Genomic DNA, 19,824 nt, shown 5'->3' with positions numbered 1-19,824 from the left:
ACTAAGAGCCCAAGAGACAGAAAGGGCCACATGAACCAGAGACTTACATCATCCTGAGACCAGAAGAACTAGTTTGTGCCCGGCCACAATCGATGACTGCCCTGACAGGGAGCACAACAGAGAACCCCTGAGGGAGCAGGAGATCAGTGGGATGCAGACCCCAAATTCTCACAAAAAGGCCATACTTAATGGTCTGACTGAGACTAGAGGAATCCTGGCGGTCATGGTCCCCAGACCTTCTGTTGGCCCAAGACTGGAACCATTCCCGAAGACAACTCATCAGACATGGAAGGGACTGGACAATGGGTAGGAGAGAGATGCTGATGAAGAGTGAGCTATTTGTATCAGGTAGACACTTGAGACTGTGTTGGCATCTCCTGTCTGGAGGGGGGATGGGAGGATAGAGAGGGTTGGAGGCTGGCAAAATTGTCACGAAAGGAGAGACTGGAAGGGCTGACTCATTAGGGGGAGAGTAAGTGGGAGTATGGAGTAAGGTCTATATAAACTTATATGTAACAGACTGACTTGATTTGTAAACGTTCACTTGAAGCTCAATAAAAATTAAAAAAATTTTTCTGTCTTAATTTTTAATAGGTAAATAGATATAACCCACATAAACAGAAGCTTGTTGGGATCTTTGATAATTTTTGAGAGAGTAAAGAAATCTTGGAATACAAAAACTTGGGAACCTCTAGTATAGGGTGGCCATTTGGTGATGAAGTAGGGGAGAGAGTGGGGCAGTGAGGTTAGATTGGACATAGAAGAGTAGATCTTAGCAACTAAGACATACAGAAGCCAAGCTAAGAAATGCTTTTCTGAAAAGTCAACATCTGGACCCCTGGTTAACATTCTGCCTTATCTTTTGCCTCAGACCAGACACCAATCACAGAAAACACACAGGGTGGGGATTTAGCCACATCTTTGAGTTGTCAAATGTAGTAACACAATTAGAAGCACATCGTGTGCATGAATATGTGTGTGCCTGCTCACTCACATTCATGTGTGTGTGGGTGTTGGAAACTTCAGTATTCAACTGGGAAATACGTCTTCTGTGGTCTGTCTTCTGGACAAAACTCGATCTCCTCTGAATTCTCAAAACAAGCAACCTCTGCAGGCCCCTGTAGTTGGAGTAGCTAAACAGTGGCAAGGGATAGAAGCTAGGATCTGGCAGTGAGTTTTGGTACATAGTACATGGTTTCTCTGTCTTTCTATAAAAACCATCTTAGTGTTATAGCCAATTCACTTGTCATTTATCGATGGAGTTTTGTGTCCATCTTCCATCCCCCAACTCTACAAACCTATCCCTGCCATGTACATCCTAATTTGGTTTCATTCTGACCAAAATTTCTTCTCTGAAATTTTTCTTGAGCTCTGCAGTATAAAATGTAAGGGGTTTTGTTATTTTTATTTTTTCTATAAAGCGAAGGGTTTGACTCACAATTCACTTACGAGTCACAGAAGTAAGAAATGCAGGCATGGGCCACTAATTTTCAGCAAAGAAAACAGAAAAACGCTATCTAGGAAACAAGTTTATAGTGGCCAAAACTACTGAAGGAATGAATTAGGCTGTATAAGCTTAGAATGTAGGTCAGTATAACAGGCTGCATTTGTGGGTTATTGTTGTAGCGACTGTTTTCCCATTAATACATTATCTCCTCTGTACTAGGTGGGTGGCTGGCCAGAGAATAGTAAACTATGGATCTCACAGCACCCTCCTGTCTCCCCACCCTCTCATCCCTTTTTATCCATTCTGCCACTGTCTGTCTCTTTATTGGTGCATTTAGTCCATTTACATTCAGCACAATTATGGATAGGTATGAGTTTTTTTTTTATGAGTTTAGTGCTGTCATTTTGAAGTCTTTTTTGTGTGTTGTTGACAGTTTCTTTTTCCACTTAATTTTTTGTGCTGAGTTATTTTTCTTTATATATTGCTTTTCCTCTTATTCGTCATTGTTGATTTTGTTTCTGCTGAGTCTCTATTTTTTTCTTCTATTTTATTTTGATGTGTAGGATAGTTTGTCTCCTTTGTGGTTACCTTAATATTCACCCCTATTTTTCTAAATTTAAACATAACTTATATTTCTTTGTATTGCCTTGTCTTCCTCTTCATATGAAAGATCTATGACTACATTTCTTTTCTTAGTCCTCCTTTATTGTTTTAATGTTGTCTTCTTTTACATAATAACATTGCTGTTTCCCTGTTTTGAGCGTTTTTTTATCTTGATTTATTTTTGTGACTTCCCTGTCTGGACTGACTTCTGATTGCTCTTTCCAGTGTTCTAGTCTTGGGTTGATGCCAGATATTGATTTTCTAACCAAAGAACTCCCTTTAATATATCTTGTAGTTTTGGTTTGGTTTTTACAAATTCCCTAAACTTCTGTTTATCTGGAAAAGTCCTAATTTCACCTTCATATTTGAGAGACAGTTTTGCTGGATATATGATTCTTGGCAGGCAATTTTTTTCCTTCAATACTTTATATAAGTCATCCCATTGCCTTCTTGCTTGCATGGTTTCTGCCGAGTAGTTGGAGTTTATTCTTATTGACTCTCCTTTGTAGGTGACTTTTCATTTATCCCTAGCTGCTCTTATAAAATCCTCTCTTTACCTTTGGTTTTGGCAAGCCTGATTATAATATGTCTTGGTGACTTTCTTTTAAGATCTATCTTATGTGGAGTTCGATGAGCATCTTGGTTAGATAGCTTCTCATCTTTCACGATATCAGGGAAGTTTTCTGCCAACAAACCTTCAGCAATTCTCTGTTTTTCTGTTATCCCTCCCTGTTCTGGTACTCCAACCACTCATAGGTTATTTCTCTTGATAGAGTCCCACATGATTCTTAAGGTTTCTTTATTATTATTATTATTATTATTTTATCTGATTTTTCTTCAGATATATTGGTGCCAAGTGCTTTATCTTCAAGTTCAGAAATCCTGCCTTCCACTTGCTCAATTCTGCTCCTCTGACTTTTTATTGAGTTGTTTACTTCTGTAATTTTATTGTTAATCTTCTGAATTTCTGATTTCCGTCTCCCTATGGATTCTTGAAGCTTATTAAATTTTTCATTGTGTTCTTGAAGAACCTTTTTAATTTCTTCAACTGCTTTATCTGTGTGTTCCTTGGCTTGTTCTGTGTATTGCCTCATTTCCTTCCTGATGTCTTGAAGGGTTCTGTATAATAATCTTTTGTATTCTGCATCCAGTAATTCCAGGAAGCCACTTTCATCTAGAAGATCCCTTGATTCTTTGTTTTGAGAGATGTTGAAACAATCATGGTCTGTTTCTTTATGTGATTTGATATTGACTGTTGTCTCTGAGCCATCTATAAGTTATTAGTTAATTTTATGTCTGCTTACTGTATCCTAGCTTCTTGCTTTGTTTTGTTTTGATATGCCCAAATGGGTGGCTTGAGTGAGCTAGCTTGATTATTTTCACCTTTGAAGCTCTGATGTCCTGTCACCAGATGACTAGAGCTGTTATCAGGTATATCAGTCTAGGAGTTCATTCACTTTTCTTGTATAAATTCAGCTCAGGTGTTCAGGTAGCTGCTCATCAAGTGTGTGGTACAGGCTCTGTCCTACAGTCTTAGAGGGGCAGGGGTGATTGGTGTAGGTACCAGTAACTGGTTGCAGCAGGGGGTCACGCTCTGAGCAAGGCAGGGGGCTTGAGAACCATCCCCCAAGTGTCTCTGAGGAAAGCGCATCCCTCTTCCCTAGAGCATACAGGTGGGTGTGTTCTGCAGATGGACCATGGGCCAATGCTTTTGGTTATAAGGACCGGGAGGTACCAGTTATCCTTGGACCCCTGTCACAGGTGGCTGGGTGACCTGAGTGAAGCCACCAGTCCTTAGGCTCCTGATATGGGTAGGTGGGGACCCTGTTTAATAGGCAAAGTGGTGTCAAGCACCAAACACCTACCTCTCCACCACACAGCTGAAACGGTTGCAGTCTGCCAGCAAGGGCCTATTCTCCGAAAAGAGGCCCACACAGGTCCGTGGATGGAGGAAAGTTATTCAAAGTCGATGGACTCTTTATTACTGGACAGGAGCCGCTTCTGTCCGGATGTCCCCAGGTTAGCGGAGCTGGCAAATTATCTTTCCCCCCAGTTGTGAATTTATTCCTTCTCCAAGGCTGGGAGAATGGCTCCCGGAGCTCAACAGGGTTTATCTCAGGCCCAGGGAAATCAACAGCCTCTGAAGCCAGCTTGGGGGTATGGGGCTTAGTAAAATATACACAAGTACTTAGCTTTGGCTGAGGGCTCTGTTCTTCTCTGGTTCCAGAAGTGTGAATAGGCTGTATGGCAGGATACTTCTCCCTGAGGAAACTTCAGCCGAATGGCACTACCAGCCTGCTGCAGCTGATTCCAGGGATGGTGCCTGAGGGATCCCAATGATTCTGGTCTGGCAACTCCTTTCTCCTTCTGAACCATCTCTCCCTCCTTCTGCCACTCAGTCTGTTTTCTAACTTTGCCTTTGATGTTCAGGACTACTAGCCTGTCATAAATATAATCATTTCACCTGTTTTTTTGGGTCTTTGTTGTAAGAGGGATCACTGGAAGCATCTGGCTATTCTGTCATCTTGGCCCAGCCTCCTTTTCATCTCTTTTAAAGAAGTCCTCTGTGACCATCCCCTTTTTCACAACTCCCCCTGAACAGCAGAGCATCTTCCCTTCTTCCCTCCTAGATTAAACTTTCATTTAATGACAGTCTGCTGAGGGCCAAGCATTTTGGATGTTTTATTCCACTTTACTCTCACCACAATTGCATGCAGTGGTGATTATTAGCCCCTTTTCACAAATAAGGAAAAGGGAATACCAGAGAAGTGATTTCCTTGGGGTTACAACAGCTAGTGATTATCAAAGAATTGTGGATGTTAATTCCACTGGACTTCCTACCCTCACCCACCTCAACAACTTCCCCTTCCCTCCCTTACAATAATCTTATAACTAATTACCATAAATAATTATCATTAGACCCTTTCTGGAGTCTCTGGGTGGTGCAAATGGATAACACGCTCAGCTACTAACCAAAAGTCTGGCAGTTCAAGTCCACTAAAAGGTGCCTCAGAAGAAAGGCCTGGCAATCTACATCTGAAAAATCAGCCACTGAAAACCCTATAGAATGCAGTTCTACTCCGGCAGTGGGAGTCAATTCAATGGTGATTGTTTTTTGTATACCCTTTTCTACAGATAAAAAAAAAAAACTGACACCAAAGAAGTTAAGTAATTTGCCAAAAATGTCACACAGCTAAAAAGTAATGGAGTCAGAATTCAAGTCCAGATATCCTTTCAGGAATGGTACTCTTCCCACAGGCAAAGAATGCCTTCATTTACATTCTATTGATTTTTGAAATCTTTAATTAAAAATCCACAGTAACCAAAAGCAAAGAAGTTTCCTGAATAAACTGAACACTCCAAAGGCCAGCATAGCAGGGGTGGGGTTTTGAGGGCCATTGTTTCGGGGGACATCTAATCAATTGGCATAATAAAATCTATTAAGAAAACATTCTGCATCCCACTTTGGAGAGTGGCGTTTCGGGTCTTAAATGCTAGCAAGCGGCCATCTAAGATGCATCAATTGGTCTCAACCCACCTGGAGCAAGGAAGAATGAAGAACACCAAAGACACAAGGTAATTATGAGCCTAAGAGATAGAAAGGACCACATAAACCAGAGACTACATCAGCCTGAGACCAGAAGAGCTAGATGGTGCCCGGCCACAACCAATGACTGCCCTGACAGGGAACACAACAGAGAACCCCTGAGGGAGCATGAGAGCAGTGGGATGCAGACCCCAAATTCTTGTAAAAAGACCAGACTTAAAGGTCTGACTGAGTCTAGAGGGACCCTGGAGGTCATGGTCCCCAGACCTTCTGTAAGCCCAAGACAGGAACCATTCCCAAAGCCAACTCTTCAGACAGGGATTGGACTGGAATAGGGGAAGGAAAATGATACTGGTGAAGAATGAGCTTCTTGGATCAAGTGGACACATGAGACTGTGTTGCATCTCCTGTCTTGAGGGGAGATGAGAGGTCAGAGGGGGCCAGAAGCTACCTAAATGGACATGAGGAGAGACAGTGGAGGGAAGAACTGTGCTATTTCATTAAAGTGAGAGCAATTAGGAGTGTATGGCAAGGTGTATGCAAATTTTTGTATGAGAGACTGACCTGATTTGTAAACTTTCACCTAAAGCACAGTAAAAATTAAAAAAAAAAACAAAAAACCACAGTAACTAGATCAGACATGAAGTCCAGCTGATTCAGCCTGCTTCCTTTTGCAGCTACTGGGTAATTCTTCTACCTTGCTCTTTATTTTCCTTTGCATATGGTTGATTACAGAGCAGCCAGAGCCCTAATCACATATTGGAAATATCTTTCAGTATCTTTTAACCAAAAATTTCAAGTGCCATTCCCATTCTTTTGCTTATGACTTAGGAGCTCAGTTTGGCTCAGTGCTCGATCTCAGTGACCCAGGCACTCATCCCGCTATCAGTACATTTCATTTTACACACACCATATTAGGACAACTTTTTCAATCAGAGGTTACTTGATATGTGCTGGGAATTTAGTAATGAATGGGAAATTAACTGGGATGTCCCATGAAACCATGATGCCAAACCTCCAAACCAAATCCTAAGAGGTGTTTGGTTGTACATCAGCAGCCTCAGCAGCTACTCTTTTGCCCTTGTTGTAAATATATCTTTCACACAACTTTAACCAATTCAGCTTTTTACAGGTGTACAACTTATTGACAGCAATTACATTATTAGCTACGCAGCCCTACCCTTAATCAATGTGATTTTTCCATCACCGTCAACTCCCCCCTTACACCCTCTTTCCCACCCCTGGTAACCACTAATAAACTTTGTTCTCTATACATTTGCCCTTTCTTGTCTTTTTATTTAAGTGGCATTATACAGCATTTGTCCTTTTGGGATTGACTTATTTCACTCAGTATAACGTCTTAAAGCCTCATCCACACTGCAGCATATGTCAAGACTTCGTTTCTTCTACTGGCTGAATAGTATTCCATTGTGTGTATCAGGGCTTTGAACCGGTTCATTCTGGTTCAAACTCCTGCTGAGAACTTGCATTTACACCCCAGATATACTGAATCAGAATCTATGTTTCAACAAGATTCCCGGGTGATTCTTATGTATAATACATTTTGAGAACCACTGCTCTACTAGGAGCCCTGGTGATGCAGTGGTTAAGAGCTCAGCTGCTAACCAAAAGGTCAGCAGTTCGAATTCACCAGCTGCTCCTTGGAAACCCTATGGGGCAGTTCTACTCTGTCCTATAGGGTCACTATGAGTCAGAATCAACTTGACATCAAAGGGTTTTTGGTGCTCTACTACTAGTTCTCAGAACTGATCCCTAGCTAGCATCACTAGCATCGCCTGGGAACTTGTTAGAAATGCAAATTCTCAGCCGGGGTTCGAACCAGAATGAACGGTTCAAAGGCCCAGTATGTAAGTATCACATTTTGTTTAGCCATTCTTCTGTTAATGGGCATTTAGGTTGTTTCCACCTTTTGGCTATTGTGAAGAGTACTACAATGAACATTGGTGTACAAGTATCTGTTTGAGCCTGAGTTTTCAAGTCTTTTGGATACGTGTTTAGGAGTGGAATTGTTGGGTCATATGATAGCTATATTTTTAGTTTTTTATAATTTTTATTGTGCTTTAAGTGAAAGTTTACAAATCAAGTAAGTCTCTCTCACAAAAACCCATATACACCTTGCTACACACTCCCTATTACTCTCCCCCTAATGAGACAGCCTGCTCTCTCCCTCCACTCTCTCTTTTCGTGTCCATTTCGCCAACTTCTAACCCCCTCCACCCTCTCATCTCCCCTCCAGGCAGGAGATGCCAACATAGTCTCAAGTGTCCACCAGATTCAAGAAGCTCACTCCTCACCAGCATCCCTCTCCAACCCATTGTCCAGTCCAGTCCATGTCTGAAGAGTTGGCTTCGGGAATGGTTCATGTCCTGGGCCAACAGAAGGTCTGGGGTCCATGACAACCGGGGTCTTTCTAGTCTCAGGCAGACCATCAAGTCTGGTCTTTTTACAAGAATTTGGGGTCTGCATCCCACTGCTCTCCTGTCCCCTCAGGGGTTCTCTGTTGTGTTCCATGTCAGGGCAGTCATCAGTTGTAGCCAGGCACCATCTAGTTCTTCTGGTCTCAGAATGATGTAGTCTCTGGTTCCTGTGGCCCTTTCTATCTCTTGGGCTCGTAATCGCCTTGTGTCCTTGGTGTTCTTCATTCTCCTTTGATCCAGGTGGGTTGAGACCAATTGATGCATCTTAGATGGCTGCTTGCTAGCGTTTAAGACACTCTTCAAAGTGGGATGCAGAATGTTTTCTTAATAGATTTTATTATGCCAATTGACTTAGATGTCCCCTGAAACCATGGTCCCCAGACCCCTGCCCCTGTTACGCTGGCCTTCGAAGCATTCAGTTTATTCAGGAAACTTCTTTCTTTTGGTTTAGTCCAATTGTGCTGACCTCCCCTGTACTGTGTGCTGTCCTTCCCTTCACCTAAGGTAGTTCTTATCTACTATTTAATTAGTGAATGCCCCTCTCCCACCCTCCCTCTCTCCCCCCTCTCGTAACCACAAAAGAATGTTTTCTTCTCAGTTTAAACTATTTCTCAAGTTCTTATAATAGTGGCCTTATCCAATATTTGTCCTTTTGCAACTAATTTTCCTCAGCATAATGCCCTCCAGGTTCCTCCATATTATGAAATGTTTCAGAGATTCCTCACTATTCTTTATGAATGTGTAGTATTCCATTGTGTGAATATACTATAATTTATTTACCCATTCATCCGTTGATGGGCAACATGGTGCTTCCATGTTTTTGCTATTGTAAACAGTGCTGCAATAAACATGGATGTGCATATATCTGTTCATGTAAAGCCTCTTATTTCTCTAGGATATATTCCAAGGAGTGGGATTGCTGGATCCTATGGTAGTTCTATTTCTAGCTTTTTAAGGAAGTGCCAAATCGATTTCCAAAGTGGTTGTACCATTTGACATTCCCACCAGCAGTGTAGAAGTGTTCCAATCTCTCCACAGCCGCTCTAACATTTATTTTTTTGTGTTTTTTGGATTAATGGCAGCCTTGTTGGAGTGAGATGAAATCTCATGGTAGTTTTGATCTGCATTTCTCTAATGGCTAATGATCGTGAGCATTTCCTCATATATCTGTTAGCTACCCAAATGTCTTCTTTAGTGAAGTGTCTATTCATATACTTTGCCCATTTTTTAATTGGGTTATTTGTCTTTTTGCAGTTGAGTTTTTGCAGTATCATGTAGATTTTACAGATCAAGTGTGGATCAGAAATGTCATAGCTAAAAACTTTTTCCCAGTCTGTAGGTAGTCTTTTTACTCTTTTGGTGAAGTCTTTGGATGGCCATAGGTGTTTGATTTTTAGGAGCTCCCAGTTATCTAGTTTTTCTTCTGCATTCTTAATAATGTTTTCTATACTGTTTATGCCATGTATTAGGGCTCCTAACATTGCCTCTATTTTTTCTTCCATGATCTTTATTGTTTTAGATTTTATATTTAGGTCTTTGATCCATTTTGAGTTAGTTTTTATGCATGGAGTAAGCTATGGGTCTTGTTTCATTTTTTTGTAGGTGGATATTCAGTTATGCCAGCACCATTTGTTAAAAAGACTGTCTTTTCCCCATTTAACTGTTTCGGGGCCTTTGTCAAACATCAGCTGCTCATAGGTGGATGGATTTATGTCTGGATTCTCGATTCTGTTCCATTGGTGCATGTATCTGTTGTTGTATCAGTACCAGGCTGTTTTGACTACTGTGGCGGTGTAATAGGTTCTAAATTCAGGTAAAGTAAGGCCTCCCACTTTGTTCTTCTTTTTCAGTAATGCCTTATTTATCAGGGGCCTCTTTCCCTTCCATATGAAATTGGTGATTTGTTTCTCCATCTCATTGAAGAATGTCCTTGGGATTTGGATCATAATTGCATTAAATGTATAGATCGCTTTTGGTAGAATAGACATTTTTACTATGTTAAGTCTTCCTATCCACGAGCAAGGTATGTTCTTCCACTTTTGTAAGTCTCTTTTGGTTTCTTGCAGAAGTGTACTGTAGTTTTCTTTGTATAAGTCTTTTACATCTCTGGTAAGATTTATTCCCAAGTATTTTATCTTCTTGGGGGCTACTGTAAATGTCATTGATTTGGTGATTTCCTCTTCGATGTTCTTTTTGTTGGTGTAGAGGAATCCAACTGATTTTTGTATGTTTATCTTGTATCCCGATGCTCTGCTGAACTCTTCCATTAGTTTCAGTAGTTTTCTGGAGGATTCCTTAGGGTTTTCTGTGTATAAGATCCTGTCATCTGCAAATAGAGATACTTTTCCCTCTTCCTTGCCAATCTGGATGCCTTTTATTTCTTTATCTAGCCCAATTGCTCTGGCTAGGACCTCCAGCACAATGTTGAATAAGAGTGGTGATAAAGGGCATCCTTGTTTGGTTCCCGATCTCAGTGGGAATGTTTTCAGGCTCTCTCCATTTAGGGTGATGTTGGCTGTTGGCTTTGTATAAATGCCCTTTATCATGTTGAGAAATTTTCCTTCTATTCCTATTTTGCTGAGAGTTTTTATCATGAGTGTTGAACTTTGTGAAATGCCTTTTCTGCATCAATGGAAAAAATCATGTGATTCTTGTCTTTTGTTTTTTGTCATGAATGAGTGTTGAACTTTGTGAAATGCCTTTTCTGCATCCATGCAAAAAATCATGTGATTCTTGTCTTTTGTTTTTTGTCATGAATGAGTGTTGAACTTTGTGAAATGCCTTTTCTGCATCAATGGAAAAAATCATGTGATTCTTGTCTTTTGTTTTATTTATGTGGTGGATTACATTAATTGTTTTTCTAATGTTGAACCATCCCTTCATAAAAAAAATAGCTGGTATGAATCCCACTTGGTCATGGTGAATTATTTTTTTTGATATGTTGTTGAATTCTATTGGCTAGAATTTTGTTGAGGATTTTTGCATCTACATTCTTGAGGGATATAGGTCTACAATTTTCTTTTCTTGTGGTGTCTTTACCTGGTTTTGGTATCTGGGATACGGTGGTTTCATAGAATGAGTTTGGTAGTATTCTGTCCTTTTCTATGCTCTGAAATACCTTAAATAGTAGTGGTGTTAACTCTTCTCTGAAAGTTTGGTAGAACTCTGCAGTGAAGCCATCTGGACCAGGGCTTTTTTTTTGTTGGGAGTTTTTTGATTACCTTTTCAATCTCTTCTTTTGTTGTGGGTCTATTAAGTTTTTCTACCTCTGTTTGTGTTAGTTAAGGTAGGTAGTGTATTTCTAGGAATTCATCCATTTCTTCCAGGTTTTCCAAATTTGTTTGAGTATAGTTTTTCGTGGTAATGTGATATGATTCTTTTAATTTCAGTTGGGTCTGTTGTAATATCGCCCATCTCATTTCTTATTTGGGTTATTTGCTTCCTCTCCTGTTTTTCTTTTGTCAGTTTGGCCAGTGGTTTATTAATTTTGTTGTTTTTTTTCAAAAAACAACTTTTGGTCTTGTTAATTCTTTCAATTGATTTTCTGTTTTCTAGTTCTTTCAATTCAGCTGTAATTTTTATTATTTGTTTTCTTCTGGTGTCTGTGGGTTTCTTTCATTGCTCTCTATTTGTTCAAGTTGTAGGCATAATTCTTTGATTTTGGCCCTTTCTTCTTTATGGATGTGTGCATTTATTGCTATAAATTGGCCTCTGAGCACTGCTTTTACTGTGTCCCAAAGGTTCTGATAGGAAGTGTTTTCATTCTCACTGGATTCTCTGAATTTCTTTATTCCATCCTTAATACCTTCTATAATCCAGTCTTTTTTGAGCAGGGTATTGTTCAGTTTGCAAGTGTTTGATTTCTTTTCCTGTTATTGATTTCCACTTTTTTGGCCTTCTGGTCAGAGAAGATGCTTTGTAATATTTCAATGTTTTGGATTCTGCTAAGGTTTGCTTTATGACCTAATATGTGGCCTATTCTAGAGCAAGTTCCATGTGGATTAGAAAAGAAAGTATACTTGGTTGTTGGGTCGAGTGTTCTGTATATGTCTACGAGGTAAAGTTGGTTGATTGTGGCATTTAGATCTTCCATGTCTTTATTGAGCTTCTTTCTGGATGTCCTGTGCTTCACCGAAAGTGGTGTGTTGAAATCTTCTACTATTATTGTGGAGCTGTCTATCTCACTTTTCAATGCTGATAGAGTTTGTTTTATGTATTTTGCAGCCCAGTCATTGGGTGCATAAATATTTAATATGGTTATATCTTCTTGGTGTATTGTCCCTTTAATCATTATGTAGTGTCCTTCCTTATCCTTTCTGATGGATTTAACTTTCAAGTCTATTTTGTCAGAAATTAATATTGCCACTCCTGCTCTTTTTTGATTGTTTGCTTGATATATTTTTTCCATCCTTTGAGTTTTAGCTTGTGTCTCTAAGTCTAAGGTGTGTCTCTTGTAGGCAGCATATAGACAGATCTTGTTTTTTCATCCATTCTGCCACTCTCTCTCTCTTTATTGGTGCATTTAGTCCATTTACATTCAGGGTAATTATGGATAGGTATGAATTTAGTGCTATCATTTTGATGTTTTTTTTGTGTGTGTTGACTGTTTCTTTTTCCCACTTGATTTTATGTGCTGAGTAGATTTTCTTTATATATTGTCCTTTCCTCATATTTGTTGTTGTTGATTTTGTTTCTGCTGGGTCTGTATTTTTCACTTGTACTTTATTTTGATGAGTAGGATAGTTTGTCTCCTTTGTGGTTATCTTATTATTTACCCCTGTTTTTCTAAATTTAAAACCAACTTTTATTTCTTTGTATCATTGTATCTTCCTCTCCATATGGAAGGTATATGATTATATTCTTAGTCCCTCTTTATTATTTTAATGTTGTCTTCTTTTGTATAATAACATCACCGTTACCCTGTGTTGGTTTTTTTTTTTTTTAATCTTTCTTTGTGTTTTTTGGTTTTCTCTGTCTCGGTTGACTTCTGGTTGCTCTGCCCAGTGTTCTAGTCTTGGGTTGATACCTGATATTATTGATTTTCTAACCAAAGAACTCCCTTTAGTATTTCTTGTAGTTTTGGTTCGGTTTTTATGAATTCCCTCAAATTGTGTTTATCTGGAAATGTCTTAATTTCACCTTCATATTTGAGAGACAGTTTTGATGGATATATGATTCTTGGCAGACAATTTTTTTTCCTTCAATTTTTTAAATATGTCATCCCATTGCCTTCTTGCCTTCATAGTTTCTGCCGAGTAGTCCAAGCTTATTCTTATTGGCTCTCCCTTGTAGGTGACCTTTCGTTTATCCCTCACTGCTCTTATAATTGTCCTTTATCTTTGGTTTTGGCAAGCTTGAGTATAATATGTCTTGGTGACTTCCTTTTAAGATCCACCTTATTGGAGTTTGATGAGCATCTTGGATAGACATATTCTCATCTTTCACAATATCAGGGGAGTTTTCTGCCAACAAATCTTCAACAATTTTCTCTGTATTTTCTGTTATCCCTCCCTGTTCTGGTACTCCAATCACTCGTAGGTTATTTCTCTCGATAGAGTCCCACATGATTCTTAAGGTTTCTTCATTTTTTTTAATTCTTTTATCTGATTTTTCTTCAAATATATTAGTGCCAAGTGATTTATCTTCGAGTTCAGAAATTTTAGCTTCTACTTGCTCGATTCTGCTTCTCTGACTTTCTGTTGAATTGTCTTCTTCTGTAATTTTATGGTTAGTCTTTTGAATTTCTGACTGCTGTCTGCCTATGGATTTTTCCAGCTTATTAAACTTTTCTTTATGTTCCTGAATAATCTTTTTAATTTCGTCAGTTGCTTTATCTGTGTGTTCCTTGGCTTGTTCTGTGTATTACCTCATTTCTTTCCTGATGTCTTGAAGGGTTCTGTATATTAAACTTCTATATTCTGCATCTGGTAATTCTAGGAATTCATTTTCAACTACAAGATCCCTGGATTCTTTGTTTTGAGATCCTGCTGAGGTGATCATGGTCAGTTTCTTTATGTGACTTTCTATTGGCTGTTTTCTCTGAGTCATCTATAAGTTATTGTATTAGTTTATGCTTGCTTACTGTGTCATAGCTGCTTGCTTTGTTTTGTTTTGGTATACCCCTATGGGTTGCTTGAGTGCGCTAGCTTGATTATTTTCATCTTTGGAGCTCTGGTGTCCTGTCCCCAGCTGGTTAGAACTGCTATCAGTTATCTCAGTCTAGGAGTCCATTCTGTTTTCTTGTATGAATTCAGCTCAGGTGTCCAGGTAGCTGATATCAAGTGTGTGGTACAGGCTCTGTCCTACGGTCTTAGAGAGGCAGGGGTGATGGGTGTATATACCATTATCTGATTGCAGCAGGGGGTAACGCTCTGAACAAGGCAGGGGGCTGAGAACCAGCCCCCAAGTGTCTCTGAGGAAAATGCATCTCAGTTCCCTAGAGCGTGCAGGTGGGTGAGTTCTGCAGAGGGACCATGGGCACCCAAAGTTTTGGGTTGTAAGGACTGGGAGGTACCAGTTATCTTTGGGCCTCTTCCGTGGGTGGCTGGGTGACCTGAGTGGAGCTACCAATCCTTAGGTCCCTGATGTGGGTAGGTCAGGACCTTGTTTAATAGGCAAAGCAATGTCAAACATCAAACACCCACCTCTCCACTGCCCAGCTGAAATGGTTGGAGTTTGCCAACAAGGGCCTATTCTCCTGAAATAGGGCCACACAGGTCCATGCAGGAGGGAAAGGTGCTTAAGGTCTACGGATGGTTTATGTCCGGACAGGAGCTGCTTCTGTCCTGAACTCCCCTGGTTAATGGAGCTAGCAAATTATCTTTTACCCCTAGTTGCAAATTTTTTCCTTCCCCAAGGTTGGGAGGATGGCTCTAGGTGCTCACCAGGGTCTACCTCAGGCCCAGGGATTCAGCTGCTGAAGCCAGCTTGGGGGTGGAGGGGGCACAGTAAAATATCTGCAAGTACTTAGCTTTTGCCGAGGGCGCAGTTCTCCTCAGGTTCCGGAGGTGTGAGTGGGCTGTGTGGCTGGCTGCTTCTCCCTGAGGAAACTGCTGCCGAACGCTAGTACAAGCCCCTCACCGCTGCCGCCATGGCTGCTCCAGTACTGGTGTCTGAGGGCTCCCTGCGATTAAAGTCCGGTAACTCCTCTCCACCTCTGAATGGCCTCTTCCTCCCCCTGCCCCTCAGTTCATTGTCTAGGCTTGCCTTTGATGCTCAGGGCTCCCAGCTTGTCACAAATATACGTTTCACTTGTTTTTTCGAGCCTCTGTTGTAACGAGGGCTCTACGGAAGCGTCTGTCTATTCCACCATCTTGGCTCCACCTCTGTATTTTTAGTTTTTTGAGGATCTGCCACCTTTAGTCCACAATGGCTGTACCATTTTTTCAAAATTGTGCTTTAGGTGAAAGTTTACAGACCAAATTAATTTCTCATTAAACAGTTAATACACATATTGTTTTGTGACATTGGTTGCCAACCCCATGATGGCAACCACTCTCCCTTTCTCCAAGTTGGGTTGTCCATTACTAGCTTTCCTGTCCCCTCCTACCTTCTTGTCCTTGCCCCTTCTTGTGTACCCATTTAGGTTTTTTTTTTTTTTTTTTAATGGGCCTCTCTAATTTTTGACTAAAGGATGAACCTCAGCAGTGATTCCACTACTGAGTTATAAAGGTTTCTGGGGGCCATGCTCTTGGGGTTTCTCCAGTATCTGTCAGACCACTAAGTTGGGTCTTTTTTGTGAGTTGGAATTTTGTTCTATATTTTTCTCCAGCTCTGTCTGGGATGCTCTATTGTGACCCCTGTCAGAGCAGTCAGTGATGGTAGCTGGTCACCATCTAGTTCTGCCACATTCAGTCTGGTGGAGGCTGTGGTAGTTGAGGTCCATCCATTAGTCCTTTGGACTAATCTTTCCCTTGTGTCTTTGGTTTTCTTCATTCTCACTTCCTTCAGATGGGGTGAGACCAGTAGAGTATCTTAGATGGCCACTCACAAGCTTTTAAGACCCCAGATGCTACTCACCTAAGTAGAGTGTAGGACATTTTTTTTATAAGCTAAGTTATGCCAGTTGAGCTAAATGTCCCGTGAGACAATGGTCCCCAGCCCTTAACCCAGTAATTCAGTCCCTCAAGGAGTTAGGATGTATCTATGAAGCTGTCATGCAGATATTTTACCGCACCCCCCCCACTTGGTCAAGTTGTTCTGACTTCCCCACTATTGTCTACTGTCTTACCCTTCACCAAAGTTACCACTTATCTGTTGTCTAGTTAGTGTTTTTCCCTCCCCACCACTCTCCTCCTTGTAACCAAAAAAGATTCTTTCTTGCTGCCTATAAACCTTTTCACAGGTTTTTATACTAGTGGTCTCATACAGTATTTGCCCTTTTGTGATTGACTTATTTTACTCAGTGTAATGCCCTCCAGATTCATCCATGTTGTGAGATGTTTCACAGATTCATCATTGTTCTTTATTGTTGCATAGTATTCCATAGTATGTATGTATCATAATTTGTTGATCCATTCATCCCTTGATGGGCACTTAGGTTGTTTCCATCTTTTTGCTATTGTGAATAATGCTGCAATGAACATGGGTGTGCATATGTCTATTCATGTGATGGCTCTAAATTCTCTGGGATATATTCCTAGGAGTAAGATTGCTGGATCATATGGTATTTCTATTTCTAGCTGTTTAAGGAAGCGCCACATCATATTCTAAAATGGTTGTACCATTTTGCATTCCCACCAGCAGTGTGTAAGAGTTTCAATCTCCCTGAAGCTTCTCCAACATTTGTTATTTTCTTTTTTTTGGTATTTGTGCCAGTAATATTGGGGTGAGATGGTATCTCATTGTAGTTTTGATTTGCATTTCTCTAATGACTAGTGATTGCGAGCATTTCCTCATGTGTCTGTTAGCCGCCTGAATGTCTTCTTTCACGAAGTGTCTGTTCATATCATTTGCCAATTTTTTAATTGGATTATTTGTCTTTTTGTTGTAGAGATGTTGGATTTTCCAGATTAGACCTTGGTCAGATTTGTCATAGCCAATTTTTTTCCCCTGTTTGTAGTTTCTCTTTTTGTGAAGCTTTTTAATGAACATAAGTGTTTAATTTTTAGAAGATTCCAGTTGTCTAGCTTATCTTCTGGAGTTTGTGTATTGTTAATTATGGTTTGTACACTACTTATGCCATGTATTAGGGCCTCTAGCATTGACTCCATTTTTTCTTCTATGATCTTTATAGTTTTGGGCTTTATATTTAGGTCTTTGATTTATTTTGAATTAGCTTTTGTGTATGGTGTGAGATATGGGTCCTGTTTCATTTTTTTACAGGTGGATATCCAGTTTTGCCAGCACCATTTGATAAAAAGACTGTCTTTTCCCCCATGTAATGGACTTTGGACCTTTGTCAAAGATCAAATGGCTGTAAGTGGATGAATTTACATCTGCTTTCTCAATTCTGTTACACTGGTCAATGTATCTGTCATTGTACCAATACCAGGCTGTTTTGACTACCATAACTGTATAGTGGGTTCTGAAGCCAGGTAGTGCAAGGCCTCCTACTTTATTCTTTTCCTTCAATAGTGCTTTACTTATCCAGGGCTTCTTTTCTTTCCGTATAAAATTAATGATTAGTTTTTCCATCACATTAAAGAATGTTGTTGGTATTTGGATAGGAATCGCATTGTATTTGTAGATTCAGTCTCATAGCCATAACTCATAGCTGTTTAGTGTTATTGATTGCTTTAGGGTTCAGAGTATACACCTTTAACTTATCACAATATAGCTTCAAGTGATCATGTTCCACTTCATTTATAGCATAGTTCAGGCAGGCTTGAAGTCTGCCTTGTCTTTTATTTTCCGCTGATCCCTCTCAAGTCTGCCCTGCAAATACCCATAATTTTCTAGTCAGCCAGTTATATATGGAGAGCTTATCTAGTCCTTATATTCTTCTCTCATTTTCAGGACACTCCTGGTAAATTTTTGGCTTGTCCATTGCATGCCCCAAGTATGACTCGAAGCTAGCAGGGCTGTGGGTTTCCCCATTTGTTTTCTGTCTATTTTCCTGATTTTATTGAAATTACCACTCCAAAGTCAAGTCACCTACCTCTAGCAGTGTTTAGCTGATTGAGTATTAGACGCTTTTTAGAAAAAGATATAAAAATATAGTTGATAAAGATAATAAAATCAAGTATATAAATCAAAAAAGAGGCAAAAATTGCCAGATAAAATGATGAGTTGTGACTGGGGTGGCCAAGATGGCTGACTAGGTAGACACAACCTCGGATCCCTCTTGCAACAAAGACTCGGAAAAACAAGTGAATCGATCACATACATGACAATCTACGAACCCTGACCAAAAAACACAGATTTAAAGAGTTGACCTGAGTGACAGAGATGGAGAAAGAACAACTATGGAGAACCGGAGATTGTTTTCGGAGCCTGGAGCCAGCGTCCCAGTCAGGTAACCTTGGCGCTGGGCTTAGGACTGGGCGCAGGGGAGCTAAACACAACATCCTGTGACAGTGCAAACAAGGGGCGCAGCCCTACCCCTCTGAACTGACCTCGGGAGGGGGCCCAGCTGGTCCACGCGGGTGGCACGGTGACGCGGCTGGTGGGAGGAGAAGTCCCCGGGAGGCAGCGACTGTTTTTGGAGCCGGGAGTGCAGTGTCCCAGCCGGGGAAACTTGACGCTGGGCTTTGGACTGGCAGTGGAGGAAATGACCGTGGCTTCTGCGGGCCTGACCCTCGGGGGCAATCTCTACACAACCAGCACACATAGGCGACAAGCCCCTAGGGAATCTCAGATAAAATAGTCATCCCAAGCAAGATAAGTAACTTTGTCTATATTCGGAGGTGCTACTCTCTCCTGTTTTTCTGAACCCTCCCCTCCCCTTCCTAGGCGGCTTCATTAACATTGGAATTTCCTGAGCCAGAGGGAGAACTGCTCCGTGGTTTTTTTCTCTCTCTCTTTTTTTTTTTTTGGTCTTTTCCTAACCCATTCTTCCGGCCTGAGAGAAGCAACCACAAAAAAACCAGGGACCAAAAACCCTTCCCTAATTGGACTAAAAACACAGAACCAGCTCCAGCCAAGCATATGTGATCCACAGTCTCTGGCTTTCATCCCTACAGGGAACAAGGTGGCTATTATAATGCAAAGGCCTTTCTGATAGGGATCTGACTGCATTTTTTTTTTAGCGGATTTACTGGAAAGACAAGTTTCCCAGGTCTGATATCTCTGTGTATTCAACAGAGCCCTCACTGACCCACAACAGGGAACTGAGGGCTGAAGCTCCCCCCAGACTGCCTAGCCTCCTGCCTTAGGGGTCTAAGGAGGGTGACACCTACCAATCTGTAGAGGTACTTGCATTGGGGGCCTAAGGTACAGCTGCAGAGCCCACCCACCAAGGTGCTTTAGTAATAGAGACACACCTACCTCACTGACACTTGGGGGAAGCCTGTTAGGATCCTGCGCCCCCGGAGGGTGAACCCCAGCTGCTACTAGAATCTGGTGCACACAACTATCACCACTACTTCTCAAGGTGGATAGGTCACAGTGTGCATCACACACTTGATGACCCAAAATCAGATTCTACTCAAGAATAGTGAATGGACTCTTAGGCTTATATATCTGGTAACAGCCCAAACCACCTGAGAATAGGTCATAAGTAAGTCAAGGGCTACAACAATCAAGACAGCACAATCTAGTAGCCCATCCACATATACTGAAAGAAAACAAAACAAGATAAGACACAGTGAGCAAATATAGAATAAATCACTACAACATCTTAGTGATGG

Source organism: Loxodonta africana, chromosome X (assembly GCF_030014295.1).
Source record: "Loxodonta africana isolate mLoxAfr1 chromosome X, mLoxAfr1.hap2, whole genome shotgun sequence".
NCBI classification, from domain to species: Eukaryota; Metazoa; Chordata; class Mammalia; order Proboscidea; family Elephantidae; genus Loxodonta; species Loxodonta africana.
Note: the sequence above shows the minus strand (reverse complement) of the source record.